We start from the raw sequence: 15,081 nt of genomic DNA on the forward strand, positions 1-15,081 counted from the left end.
CTGCAGGTCTGGGTGGAGGCCCAGGTCTGGGCCCGGGGCTGGGCCGCGGAAGCTCTGTTGATGGGCCTCCGGTCTCCGAACAGGAACTTCACATTCCTTGCCTCTGTTCTGGGCACCCACAGCGCTGGGCGCAGGGCTCTCTTTCAGCCCTGACTCCAGTCCAACGGAGGCGGGAAGTCTCCGGTGCCCTTGTCCTACACAGCAAAAGTCACACGGTGTGGTTTAAAACTTTCTGTGAAGCATTTAAAGTTCTTAACATATCTGCAGTGAACTTTTAATGGGATTCCATAAAAATTGAACAGATCTCAGAACTGGCTGGAAGAGTCAGTGAGTGACCTTGGTAGTTTAATTAAATCTGAGGCAAAGATTGAAGAATTTGAGAGTTTTATGTGGCAGCTCCTGGAGAGGAGTGAGCGGGGGTCAGGGGCCACCAGCTCGCCCCGGAGGTGGGTTGGGGCGGGGAAGGCTGCTGGTGAGATTCCTAGACACCGAGCCGTCTTAGGGGGCGTGCAGGACTTCAAACGACCCCACTCTGTCTTCAGGCTCACCTGACAGGGCTCAGCCTCTTTGTGACAGCTGAGGCCACAGTGTTGTGACAACCACACAAAAATCCCTTCTATTTCCCACAGTGACCCAGTGTCCCATGAGGAGGTGGAGAGGATACACTAGATGAGAGGCCAAAGAGTTCCGTGGCACATGCTCTTTATAAAAACCGCGAGAGAAGTTGGCAGAGGCCGGGTGCCCAGCCCACCTTTCCCTTCACCTGGAGAACAAACACCAGTTCTGTTCACACGTCAGGTGGCCACGCAGTCCAGAGGGCTGGAGGTCATCCATCTGGACCAGGTAAACCAATGTCCTTCCCAGCCACACCTGCCAGATCACAGGGGGGGCTGCTGGGGAAGGTGGCTGCAGTGGATGTCCCTGGGGGGTGGCCGTGGAGGGGTGTGAGCTCCACAGGAGCCTCTCCTGCTCGGCTTTGGTCACGGGTTTTCAGGGTGAGGAGGGTCTGCGCTCCACCTGGGGAGGGGCAGTGAGGGAAGGGCAGGTACAGGGGGGAGATGGGAGAGGGGTCAAGGGGAGCTGGGAGGCTGCCAGCCTCACCCAGGAGTCCTCAGAAGTGCTGGCCCGCCCATCACCATGAGACAGGCCATGACAGGCTCTGAGTGTGAAAGTCGGGTGGCCGCTGAGAGCCGCGCACACACACACACACACACACACACACACACACTCACAGGGCTAGCCCAGGCCACGTCCCCTCCCAGGCACAGTGTGGCCTTGGTACCACATTCACACGGCTCTCTGCACTCTCCACCACCTCCATCCGGGGCGGACTCCTGGGCACCCAGGGGCACTTGGACATGCAGGGACAGGCCACGAGGCCTCTGCCCCACCACAGACCCCAGCAGTGGAGGTGCCAGGGCAGTGGGTCACTTGACCTGGCTCCTGTCCTCCCGTCACCATGCAGGCTGATGGCACTCGGGTCAGCACAGGGGACTTGGGGCTTCAGAGGGAGAAGCTGGGGCCTGAGTGTGTGCTGGAGTCCCAGGTCCTCTGTGCTGACTTTGACACTAGCCACACACACACACACACACACACAAACAGATAAACAGGTGTGAACACGCATGCATGGTGCACACACGGGCCCTCACACAGCCTGCACACACCCCGCTGCCACGCTGCCGTCTGAGTGCACAGCAGACCCAGCAGCGGCCCCAGTCCCGGGCGTGATTTATGGCGCATGCCATCGCAGGATCTGGGCCACAGGAAACATAATTGACGAAGGAACTGTCATAAGTGATTCCGGGTGTGTGGTGGGGTGTGTCTTAAAGGCAGATCAAACGGGAAAGAAACATTTCTTTGAAATAAAATGTCCCTGCTGAGGCGGGGCTGCAACACCTCGGCCCTGTGACAGGGACAGCGGCTAAGGGCCAGGGATCTTCATCACACTCACATGAAAGGTTGGCAGGGTCTGGTTGGCAGGGGAGGGTGCCCGGCCCACACCTAGGAGGTGCCGCGGCTCCAGAGCCCCCCTCCCCCGGGCTAGCCCAGGCCATCCATCTGGACCAGGTAAACTGTAGGGGCTGTAGGGGCTGGGCAGGGGGGGCAGTGTGCAGCCCCCGTACCCCCACCTGAGCCGAGAACAGGCCCCCCTTCTGACAAGGCCTGGCCCTTCGGGTCCCCGTGTGTCCTGCTCCCCGGGCCTGTGTGGGCCTCTGAGAAGCAGCCAGCCTGCCCTGGCTCATGTGTGCAGGGCCACCGCCACCCTCGGCCTCCTCCTCTGCCCCTCATGCCTGACTCTGCCTGGATGCCCAGGCCCAGGGGCCTGAGGCCGGGATACCTCCCTTCACATGCTTCAAGGTCACTCTTCCCTCTCCCTGGGCGTCAGGAGGGGCTTCTGATCCCACCTCCAAGAATGCCCCGCCTCCCTGAGACCTCTCATCCTCCCTGGCCTCCAAGACCTTGTCAGCCTCAGCCTGCTGATCACCCAGGGCCAAGCACGTCCCTCTGTGGATGCCGGGAGGGGGGCACTGTCACTGCAGATGAGGAGAGGAAAGGCGAGAGGAAGCTGGTCATGCAGCAGAGCTGGGAGCAGAAGCCAGTGGCCACCAGCGCACCCCCCCTCAGGCCAGAGTCCAAGCACAGCGTCCTGTGGCCACTGTGACAGAGGACCTCAGAGGGCACTCCAACAGTTCCTGGGCACAGGGAGCCCAGTCGGTCTTGCTGGGCTGAGCCAGCTGCTGGCAGGGCGGGCTCCTCGGGGCTCCTTCTGCAGCGTCCCCACCCTTCCCTTCTGAGCCTACAAGGCCACCTGCCTTCCTCACCTTGGACATGTCCTCCGTCTTCAAAGCCAGCAATGGTGAGTTGAGACTCAGAATCCCCCTGCCATTTTGCCTCCAACCACTGCTTATGAAGACCTGGTGACGGCACTGGCCACCTGCATGAGTCGGTCTCAGGATCCCGAGGCTCATCATCTCTGCACAGTCCCTTTCACATCCCCAGGCTCTGGGGGTGGGGACATGGATGTCTTTGAAAGCCATTGTCCTCCCACTGGCCCCTAATATGAGGGTCTTGAGGGACAGCAGAAACCACTGCACAGGGAAGGAGGACAGATGTGGAAAGGCTTGGCATCCCATAGCCCAGGAGGAGCTGTGTTTCCCTGGATCCAACCAGACCTGAGCTCACTGGGCCACAGGCTCCCCCCCGAACTCCACAGACAGCAGGCTGGACTCTCAGACCTTCTCTGCAATGTCAGGACCACCCTTGTCCATCCCACATGAAGATCCTGCTCAAGGGCACCTTGGACAGCCTTGAGTCCTCAGCTCAGAGCCCAGCAGTCTTTGGTGTGTGCAGCACCATCTTGCTGACCTGCAGCAGCGGAGGCAGCACCTACAGGCAGGGCTTGGGTGGGAAAGACAAGAGGCCAGGGTGGGGGCATTGGCCCTGGGGCTGGGGGAGTCAAAAAGAGGAGCTTGTTTGCCTCAGGGAGGGCCAATCCTGGGCCTCCACAGCTGCCCAGCCTCCTTTTCAGGCCACCTGGCGAACAGGTAGCTCCCGGCCCCCTTGACCAGGTCCAGCTGACAGAACACAAAGCTATATTCCTCTGTCCCCATAATCCAAGCAAAGTTCAGGGTCTCCCTGGCTCAGATGAGGTCACATGGTCACCACTACTGGGTCTGGGCATCCAGCCCAGGGGCCCTGGTCTCCTCCTCCTTCCCAGGAGGGTTTGGATTCCATGGCATACGAGGCACATGGCTGAGCACGTGAAGGTGGCTGTCTTAGTTATTCCTATGGGGAAAGAATGGAGGCAGAGGTGCGGGGGGCCCCGGGTGCTTCCCCCACCTGCCGCTGACCTCTGGAGAATGGTCTACAGCTGCAGCCTGAAGGCAGATTGTGGCTCTGGTGCCCCCTCCAGGGGCATAGTCATCCTCCAGCTCACAGGGACACACATGGGGACCCAACCAAGACTCGTGGAGTCCAGCCGGCCTTCCATGCGCGATAGTCCCTCCCCGATCTGGTGGCTGAGCCGAGCAGCGCCAGTCCTGGGCAGCTCTCATTTCATACGCATGTGGCAATGGGTGTTTTGAGAGTGTAGCTAATCCCTGAATATTAAAAATAAAATATGCTGATCGATGAGGTAGTTGTTTGCTGTAGAATAGTCCTGGCTCGGCCAGGCCAGCTCCGGCTTAATCACTGTCATCAGAGAGTGGATTCCAGAAGAGGGTGTTGTGACTCGCATCGACCTGCCACTGTGGGCATGGGCGCTCAGCAGTGAGGGGCAGCCGGCCACCTTTCTGCTCTGTATTGGGAACACGTCAGGACCGTCCGCATCAAGCCACCCGTATTGATAAGCTGGTAGCTAAAGATGCCCCTGATGGCGTGATTGATCGCTGCATATTAACCGAGGTCATCGGAGCAGAGAGATATGATACTTCCATGGCCGCCTCGCCGCGCTCAATTTAACAATCCATCTTCATTTCCCTGGTGTTTTTCTTCTTCTTCTGGGCCTTTTTCCCTTTCCTCAATTAATTGCCGTCAATTAGGTGATGAACAGAGCGGCTCTCACACTCTGCCTGACGAGACCCTCTCGGATGGCCAAGTGCAAAATCCACCAGGTTGGTCCGGGAAGACTCAGAGCCCACTGGTCCAAGAGCCATCCAGATGCTCCCCGGGGAACCTGAGCCTGCGTCACCGACGGCCCTGCCCACGGTCCTTCAAGTTCTGGTGCCTTATGCAGATGTTCTCGGTGTCCTTGGATGGGACAAAGGGAGCTGGGGTGGCTGGTCCCCTGGGTTCTAGCAAGGTTCGGTCACAGAGTAGCTGCATGTTCCTCCACATTTCTCCTGATATGTGGGGTGGCCTTTTCTGGGCCTGGAGGAAGGACAAGAGTCAAACTCCGAACATTCCCAGCTGTTATGTAATGGAGGCCAGTGAGCATCCAAATCCCCAACCGCGTCCCTTGCACGGAGTGGCCCTGCTCCTCTCCTCCAGAGGCAGCTCTGTCCTGTAACTAGGGATATGCCCTTGAAGCCAAGCCAGGACCGGCCTCTACAACCAGGGTTCATTCGTGGGGCCCACCTCCATGGTGCCTGCTGAGTGCTCAGAGTGCGGGAGGGGCAGACCCAGGCCCGTTCCCCCGGCAGAGCAGGAGCTCAGGGCCTGAAATCTTCTCACACCACCAGCCTCAGTGTCCTCTCCTGGACAGTGGGGGAAGGAGGGTCTGTGCCTCTCATGGTGCACAGATTGGACAAGGCCATCTCGCCCGTGAAAGCCCAGAACATGGAGTGGGGCCGCAGAGCCCGCGGGTGTGAAGCTCACCGCGGGTCCAGCACAGCCCCAGGGAAGGTGGAAGGGTGAGTTCCCAGAGCCCAGCCCTCCAGCTCCGAAGGCCGTGGCCCAGCCTTGTCCTGGGGCTCTGATGCGGATCCCTGGGACTGGTGGGAGGACAGCACTGCCATGGGGACCTTCAAGCCTCCTGGGAGGAGGCAGAGTGGGGTCTTGGGAGCCCAGGGAGAGCGATAGGTGTGTGTGTGTCGGGTTCCTGTCTGAATTCCTGGTTTCTGGTACAGGTTGCTCAGCCTCAGGGCTTCCTCCCCTGGGTGTCCCTGTCTCCAGTGCTCCAGGTGTGGTCCCCTGTCCCCCCAGCAGCCCCCTACTGCTGCTCTAAGAGGTCGCCAAACCTAGTGGCAAAACAACAGGCACCTTCTCTTACCTTCTAGGTCGGAGCCTGACCTGCTGTCTCCTGCTGGAAGGAGCCCACTCCTGCCCTGTGCTCATCCCAGGGCCCCTCCCCCATCTTCACACCAGCAGTGACATCTCTGCCCCTTTCTGCAATCATCTCCCCTGACGTCCCACCTCGGACGCCTGTCTCCCTCTTGCAAGGACCCTTGTGTTGACAGTGGCCCCGTATACCCCACCTCCAGCTCAGCTGACCAGCAGCTTTCCCTGAAGGCGGCCACCTGGGGACTAGCTCAGGGACCAGATGCAGCATCTCTCTCCGGCCGCGCAGGGCTGCAGCCTGGGCCGCTGCCTCATCACCTCTGCAACTTTACATAACGGTTTAGAGGTTTGGTTTCTACTTAACGTTAAGCTGAGCTAGATTGCTACATCATCAGGTGACCTCCAGCCTGGTCAGGGGAGGAGACTGCAGCTCCCGCAGGGGACAGCTCACAGACAGACGTGGCCCTCCAACTCTGTCCCTCCACAGGTGCTCTGACGCCTGCGTTGGCTTTGCTATGGGTGACAGCAGGCCTCCTTCCCACTGCGGTAAATAATTAAAATATTTTTCTCTCCTGGTTGTGTTCTTTCCAAAGTAATCCTTTCATTAAGCCATTTAATATTTTCCTGCTCTGTTATCTGCCTTTTTTCAACTTTTGTGTTTTCTCTGCTCTTCTTGTCTTCTGTCATGTTTCTCATTAAATTTCCTGTTTTTGTTCTTTTGTTATGAAGGCTTATTTTTTGTCCTAAAACAAGCTTTGAACTCAAAACCTGAGAAACGTGTTTTTCAGCGTGAGGACTGTCACGGAGCTGTCGGTGCACAGCTGTCGGTGCTCCTGTGGGCGCCTCCGAGTGACGGTTTTCACACAGTCTTGCATTCCTTCCCGTTGGTCTGCTCTTCGCACCCATTCTTCGTGGGGAATGATAATCCTCTGATAACACAGTCATCGCCATGGCAACCGGAGGCAATGTCACCAAGGGGATGATGACTTCAAGAGTGGGATTTGCGTCTTCTTCCCACTGCGTGCCCGCCGGCGCCTCAGCATGCACGGTTGCCTGAGTGGCCCCCGAGCTGGGGTCAAACAGCAGTGACATCTGAGCCCGGTGCTGCGGACTGGCACTGGAGCCACACAGAGCAGGTGGACTGCTCCCCACTTTCTTCTATTTGGTCCCCTGCCCTGCCCCGCCTGCCACAGAGCTGGGTGTGGAAACACAGGAGAGGTGCTCAGGGGCCCAGTGGGCTCAGGCGCCGAGCCATCAGCAGCACCTCCCCTGCTCTGGGTTCGTGGTGAAAAGCTGGGGAAAGACAGACAGGCAGACGGATGGACTCCCAGGGTGGGACAGAGCATGCATCCAGCCGCCTCGGGCCCCATGGAAGGTGGCTTTAGGAGTCAGAAGGCTGGTATGGCGCTGCCGTGGGTCTCAACCTCTGCTTCTGCCTTTGATTAGTTACTGAGCAAATTTGCAATTGCAGCCACCGTAAAGGAAGTCTTTACACCTTTATTTATTATTATTTTTAAATTACATTGTATATTCACAAACCAGCAAAGGAAGCCGCAGGCGAGGAAGTCAGCATGGCCAACACTATTGGGGCTGCTGGACTTCAGGCTCTTGAAGCCCACAGATGCCCACAAGCCTTGGGGCCACTTTCTGATCTTCCCAATGAGGCTTGGTGGGGCCGTTGCCTGCGCGTTTCAGACGGCAGAGCTGCGGCTCAAGGAGTTTCCTGTGACTCTCCAGATGGCACTAGAAGCAGCAGAGACCGCCTCAGACCCAGACCTCCCAACTAGGCCTTGTGCTCTGGCCAGAGTGTCGGGTCAGGCTGGCCCTGAAGGAAGGGGAGCTGGTGCCCCGATGCTCAGCTCCTGGGCCCAGGCACGAGGGTGCAGCAGAGATGCCTTCCTTCCTGCTGCCCCTTATCACACCTGAGCCTCCTGCCCTGGGCCTCTCTTGTCTTCTGGCAGGGACACAGGTGCAGGTGGGGGTGGGGGACGCAGTGAGGTTGGGGTGAGTTCTGTCACTTCAATCCAGAGTCAAGGACCATAATTGAATCTGCTCCAAAACAGTAATCCCCACAGCCTTTAAGACATGCAAAATAAAAATGATTACCCATCAGCATTTTATGGTGAGTTTATAATTTTTTATTTAAATGTTTAATCTCATAAATGAGCTTAGCGTGTGGAAGAAGCCGTCGTGTTCCTCAGGAGGACGTGGAAGTGAAAGCCAGAGCTGGCCAGGCGTGCCCGAGGGGGACTGAGGGGAGGAAGAGGGTCCCGAGGGGCAGCTTCCTCAGTGACTGTCTCCAAGGCAGCACCCTGTCACCTCAGAGTGCATGGCCACCTGGTCAGCCGACTGCACGGGCAGAATGCATTGTCCCCAACGTGACCTGGACTGTGTGGCCCCCAGAGGGAGATGTGGAGTCAGGCCCTGGGGGCTCAGGGCCAGGCCAGCTTTGGGCAGGACCTCCCTGGATCACCCTTGCCTTCTGGCCAGGCCTCACTCTCTGGCCATCCTAGGGAGGGGGGCTGCCACGAAGACCCAGCGTGTGGACTTGGAATGGGAGGAAGATGGAGCAGGTAAGGTGGCAGCAGCAGGCAGAGCTGACCGCACGTGGCCATTCCCACCTACCCTCTCCCAAGTGCAGCCCTGAGAGACACTTACAGGCTCTCATGAGAGCCGTCTCTGAAGAGCGGACATGCTGGTGCTCACTGCTGAGGAACCTCAAGAGAAACGCACGCTGGACAGACACCCTGCGGAAGGTCTCCTAGGCACGTCCTGTAATGTGCCAGGTTTTAATTGCTGCAGGCTGGGGGTCCAATATTAGGCCCTGTGTCCACCCTCCACCCTCCCAGTAGTCGTGGTCTACGTCCAGGTGGTCATCCTAGATGATAAGCTCTGCAATGTCACACCTCGCTGTCCCAACTTAGGCAGTGCTGGTGCCTCCGCTCGGGTGAGTAGACCTGGCACATGAGATTGGCAGAACATGCCTTTGAGTCCTGTCTTCTGTGAGCCAAGTGTTGGCACCAATACCTGTTGAGGCCTCCTTGTCCCCACTTCTGTCCCATGACTGTACTCCTCCCCTGTCCTGCCCTTGGCCACTGATGTGACCAGCTTTGGCCAAAAGATGTGACCCAAGCAGAGATCACAAAGACACTCAGGCGTGTTCCCTTACTCTCTTTGACCCTTGCCACCAACGTGGGAACTTCAGGGAAACCCACAGAGACAAACGCAGAGACACCTGGAGAGTGTGGAGACTGGCAGCAGAAACCATCCAGGACCCCCGCCCCAGGCTGTCTGCAGCCAACTGCAGACATGACAAGCCAACGGAGCCACGTCAGCTGAGCCTGGCTCCAGGCAGCAGAAGCGCCCAACTGACCCATGAGCTCACGGGAGATGGGGAAGAGCAGTTCTTCAAGACATTAGCCATTGGGATCTTTGTTACGCAGCACTATGGAGACAGCAGGTCACGGCTACAAACATGACAATAGCTGCCATTCTTGACTCGTTGGGTTGGGCATTTTATGGCCTCCTCTCAGATCTGTCCCACATGGCTGTGGTCATTATTTCTATAAACAGAGGACCAGCCTCACACAGCGCAGTCGAGAAAGCTCAAGACGCTGAGTTGGAGTCCAAAGCAGTTTGTCACCAAAACGCCCCTCTTCCCTCAAGGCACTGCCTCCACAGGGACGGACCCTGAAAACAAACAGGACGTCCATGTGAATTCCGGAACCTCCTGTTGCAGAGGCCCTCACGGGCTCTGGGCCTTGCCTTGGGTCCTTAGCCTGCCGCGTGCCTCCCTGGAGGAGCCACAGGAGCTGGAGCAAAACCCCTGGGTGTCCAGGGAGACGCACGGCCAAGCAGGCCCTGTGTGCCGCTGGCGTTTTATCACCTCTCCATGTCCTCCTGGTCCACTGTAATGGGAGAGCTCCAAGCAACCCTCAGGGCAGAGGCCAAACGCACCACCCACCCACCAGGACCACAGGCCCCACGATGGGCCCGGGGCACTCACTCCCTGCACCAGCTGCTGTCGCTCCTCCCCACGTGGTGACCTTCACCTGCCCTGCATCAGCCCACCCTCTCCGTCTGCAGCCCTCTGAGGCCGCGAGGCCCGACATGCTCAGCTGCATTCTGCCGCGTTCCCCACGCGCCACGGGCCTAGAAGCCACAGGTCCCAAGGCCCGTCAGTCTTCCTTACCACGGCATCTTAGCATCCCGCGTGGGGTGAGTTGGATGGATGCCTGGTGGCTGGTGGCTGATTCAGGCATGTTCATACAGGGACTTTCCACAACACAAGACAGCCCTGGTCCACGCTCAGCCCTCGGGTCAGCCTGCCCACTGAAGCCCATGAGGATCATCTGGGCCTTTCTGAAACGACACAAATGCTGAACCCCTCCTCCCCCAACACACACACACACACACACACACACGCGGTGGAGCATTCGGACCGGCTGTGCCTGGGGTGGTGCTGACCTCCCCAGGTGAATCTAACGGCAGCCTGGCCCTGCCCCACTGCAGTCCAAACTCGGACTCCAGCCTGCTGCTTCCTAACCTCTGACGCAGTGTCATCTGCCCAGGGAGATGTCCTGCAGCAGCCCCAGGACAGCCACCAGCAGAGTGTCCTGGCAGAGGATGACAACCCAGCAAGTGTGAACCCCGTAGAGGGGACACAGCCAAAGGAACCCAGCCGAGGGGACCCTGCGGTGGAGACCCAGCAAGGGGCATGCACTTGTGATGGGATATTTCCTCCTCTTTGCCCCAGAGAGGGCATCGATGGCAGAATGTCCTCCCCTCAGCAGCACACACTCCAGTCCACTCTACTTTAACACAGGCATTGACCCAAGAGCCTCCCTGGGAAGAGCAGCAGTCAGCGTGGTGAAGCCCAGGGCCGACCGCCAGTGTGGCTGGGGCCGCGGGCAGCGGGGCAGTGGGGCAGTGGATTTCTAGGCCGCTCTGCTGTGTGGCTGCTCCCACAGAAGCCAGGTGCCTCCAGGCTGGTGAAGGGGGCTCTGATTTGGGCCAGGACCTCCAGCAGTGCCTGGCTCTCCATCCCTGGGCGATGGTGCTGGTTCCCAGTTGTGCTAAAGCACATAGACTTGAGGCTCAGTGGGTGCCTGTTCCACATCCCTTACGTCCCAAAGGCAGAGCACTCCCGCCCTGCCATCCACACCACAACGCTGGCTCTATGTGGCCCCAGATACAGGTGCTGTTCTCAGGCCTCATGCCAAAGTTCAGGAAGGACACTCGTCCACGTGCAGCTTCTTTCGCTCTGTGTTTGGTCTGCTGGACGCCTCCTCTGTGTGGCTGTCAGCCTACAAGTTCACCCCCCACCCCCAAGTGCAAGTATCAAATCCAGGGCCTCGTGCACGCTAGGCAAGTGCTCTGCACCGAGCTAGTCTTCTCTATTCCTGAGTGCCTTGCTCGCCTTATTTCATGTTTACACGAGTTTGAAAAGCAAATCAGTGCTTTGTTCTGACCTCAGCATGTAGACCTGGTGAAAACCACGACCACTGTCAACCTCCCAGAGGGAGAAACCGCTCCAGAAGAGGGTTCCCAGTGACTGAGAGTCAGACACAGCATGTCCCCCAATAAGGGAAGTTGCCTACTGAAAGGAATCAGGACATCAGTCCATGGACACCAGAAGCTGTGCTACAGCTGGACAAGTGGCCAGTGGCCCTCCTGCAGCACTGGCTGACCTGGGGGACCAGAGCAGAGACAGGCCGGAGCCGCTGGCGGGTGTACCACCTCTGTTCCAGGTCCCATCCTGGAGACCGGGCTGTGCTCACAGCCCCATGGTCCCTCGCTAGGTGGCTTGGATTGGGACTGGCCCACAGCAGGACTTCTCTGAACTGAGCACAACTTTCCAGACAAAGAAATGGACACGGGCCTTTAGGCAGACCTCAGCAGCCAAACAGAGCCAGACCCACAGAGAGCCCGCCTGGTGTGAGAGGACACGGTGTTATTTATTTATTTTCAGCGTGGCGGTCTCGCCCGAGGGCACCCCACCCCCACTCTCAGCCAGAGCAGCTGGTATCCCTGGGCCCGGCAGCCTGGCGGGAGGCAGCCTCCTCTGGATGAGACGTCTCGCGTCAGTCACTCTCAAATTCTCACCACTCCAGGCTGCGTGTTGCTTGGTAACAATTTTCACGGTTGCATTAAGAGGCAGTTCTGAAAGGAGGATTGCTTCAAACCTGACAGCAATTGCAGGGAGCAGGCTGCTCTCACTTCAGAAGCCAGCGGGTGATTGTTATTTAAATAGGGCTGCCCACCCGGTTCAAAGCCAGCTTTGTGTCAACAGGGATCCCACACCCCTGGCCTCTGGGTCTCCTCTGAGGAATGGCCAGAATGGCCTGCACTGTCTTTTTTTTTTTTTTTAGTTGTAGATGGACACAGTATGTTTATTTATTAGTTTATTTATCTATTTATTTATTTTTAATTTTTATGTGGTGCTGAGGATCGAACCCAGTGCCTCACACGGGCTAGGCGAGTGCTCTGCCACTGAGCCCAGCCCAGTCACTGACTTTTGATGTCCTCTCAGCCTCAGAGCTGGTGGAACTGCGCAGGCAGCCTCTCCCCTCTGCAGCAGAGCCTGGTGCAGAGCAGCCATGCCCCGCTCCTTCCTGTAGGAGCCGCCCCTCAGTCATGTCCCCTGCAGGCAGACAGAACGCTGTCAGTAGGGGCTCCTACACCACTGTCCTGGCTGAACCGTGGGATCCTCAGGAGCAAGAGCAACGTGGGGGGCAGTTGTTTCTCCAGAGAGCCCAGCAAGGTCCAGGGCCACAGAGCGGCCACAGAGCACCCCGAGAGCCGCCCTCTGTCTTCTTCTGCACACAGGTGGCTCCTATCTCTGGGTGACCTCGATGCCTGAGTGGGGTGTTGACAGGACACCAGGCTTGCGGAAAGACCTGGGCACATCCAGGTTGATACCAAAGAATCCCCTCTCCTGCTCCCACACTCCTTTCTTGCTCAAATGCAAAGAGTTCACCCTGGCAGAACTCTGTTGGCACGAGGGCACACTGGCACATAGACGGGCGCAGGCCTTCCCCAGCAGGTCTGTCCACTGCCTCTCACACTGCTGACCTTGGACTGGGCAATCCTGGGTTGGGGGCCGTCCTGGGCACAGTGGACGTTTGGCATCATCCCTGGCCTCTACCTCCTAGCCACCGAGCTGTGACAACTAAGCTATTCTCACGTGCCCTAGGGGAGGACATCAGAGTCACCTGTAGTTGAGACCATGTTGCCTCCCATGTTGCCTCCACCAGGACTTTCAGACGTAACCGCTTCCTTCCCCGCAGCCTGAGGTCTCCCTGCAGCCCAGTGCTGCCAGAGACCTGTTGATCTCCTCTGTACTTATCGCTGCTCCCATTCCAGCAGGCGCTTAGGAGAACAAGGGCGCGTCTGTCTCACTCACAGCCACAGCCCCAGTAGAGCCAGGCAGGTGATAGGTGCTCAGTCAATACTCGTTAGGTGACAGGCACATCCTCAGTGCAGCGCTCCAGGCTCTGAGAGGTGCCATGTGACCTGCTGAGAGAAAGTCCCCCTGATGTGGTGATGACCCGCCAGTGGCAGTGGTTCTCACCACAGGTGGGGTCAGTAGCAGATGCCAGGCTCCAGCCTCATTCAGGAATGAGTTTCGAGCATGAGTCTGACTTCTGGGTCTGGCCACGTGAGCATGATGGGCATCGGATTTCCCTTCAGCCCCAGCGTTCACCCTGGATCGGCAGCCATCACCCTGGCAGAGGGGCCAGGCGAGGTCCACAGAGACACAGGCAGTCCTGCAGCAGCGCTGTCCAAAGTGCTGCACAGGGGACAGAGCCCGGAGGGAGAGCGGTGCCCCCCTGGTGGGGCTGGCCGCTGGGCTGGCATTTGGGGCACCAGAGCAGAGGAAGCCATACGGGGAAGGAGCTCCGGGTCTCTGCCCATCCTGCAGACTCTCCAGGTAGACCTACGCTGCCAGGGAACGGGAAGGGCTCTGAGAAGCCCAGCCGAGAACAGCCTTGGAGGGCTGAGGATGGAGCAGAGATCAGAGGAGGAGGCATAGGGCTGGGCCCTGGAGCCCAGGACCGTCAGAGTGGAGTCCTCACCCAGCCCCAGGCGGCCTCAGGGTGGAACCACTCTCTGCCTCCACCCATCCTGACACATCCCGCACACTGCACAACTCGGCAAAGCCACCCTGCCACGAAGCCACCTGCCTGCCAGGGCAAGGCTCACGTCTTCAGGGCACGTCCACACGACCCCAGGCCATGACACACTCCTAGTCGACAGCATTCCACAGGAAACCGCTGAGACTCAGAAAGAGACAGAAAAATGAGGCCCTCCGAGGGAATAAATTCAGTGGATTCTCAAAGACGATGCAGCGTTGGATCATGAGATGAGGATTTTAAAACTGATACTACAAATACACTTAAGTGTTTAACTAAAAGTAGACATAATGAGTGTGCACAGGAGGCACGTCAGCGGAGAAATGGAAACTATAAAAGGGGAAATGTGGCAATTTTATAATGGAGAAACACAATATCTGAAACGAAATATTCACTGGATGTGCTTAGCAGTAGAACAGGCGCTGGAGGTGAGGGAATATCAGGGATATTTAAGACAAAGAGATTAAAGCTGTGCAAAACAAGGCACAGAGGGGAAGACGGAACCCAGAGCTTGATGGCGGCAAGACAGCGCCAAATGGTCCACCAGGTGCATGATGGACCCCACAGGGAGAGGAGAGAGTCTGATCAGGAAAAAAAAAAAAAAAAAAAAAAAATATATATATATATATATATATATATTAAAAACCATTGGAAGAGGTTTCTTCAAATCTGAAGGAAAACAAAATCCTACAGATCCAAGAGGCTCAATGAGTCCACAGAGAAAAACTTCATTCCCAGACCACTTAGGCCCTCAGACACCCCCGAGTCAAACTGTTGAAACCAGACGTAAAGGAACGTCTCGGAGATGACCAGAGAAGAAGACCGCCCACACAGGAGCAGGCATGAGGTGCAGCACAAGCTTCTCCCCGGACCCGACTCGAGATGGCGGCAGCGAAAGCGCTCTTCAAGGCCCGGGAGTGTGAGCCGTGGAGACAGGAGCATCATTACCCTGGTGTTCTGCATCCAGCAAAACAGGCTTCAGAAGCAAAGGCGGAATGTTTAAAGACATTTTGAGGTCACCCAACTCGGAGTTTCTCACCAGCAGAACCGCACAGCCGAGTGGCCGCCTCGGGCTGGACAGAAGGACAGGGTGGAATCTCGGATCTGACGGATGAAGGGAGAGACCAGGGCGGCTGCTGTCCAGCTACCCAGGAAGACTCTCTTATTTCTTAACATTTTAAACACATATTTGGCCACTTACCCCCAATACCAACAACCTGGTGCAGCT

This window comes from Marmota monax, unplaced genomic scaffold, assembly GCF_021218885.2.
Source record: "Marmota monax isolate L192 unplaced genomic scaffold, Marmota_monax_Labrador192_F-V1.1 WCK01_AAM20220418_F8-fsc00014, whole genome shotgun sequence".
Classification (NCBI taxonomy): domain Eukaryota; kingdom Metazoa; phylum Chordata; class Mammalia; order Rodentia; family Sciuridae; genus Marmota; species Marmota monax.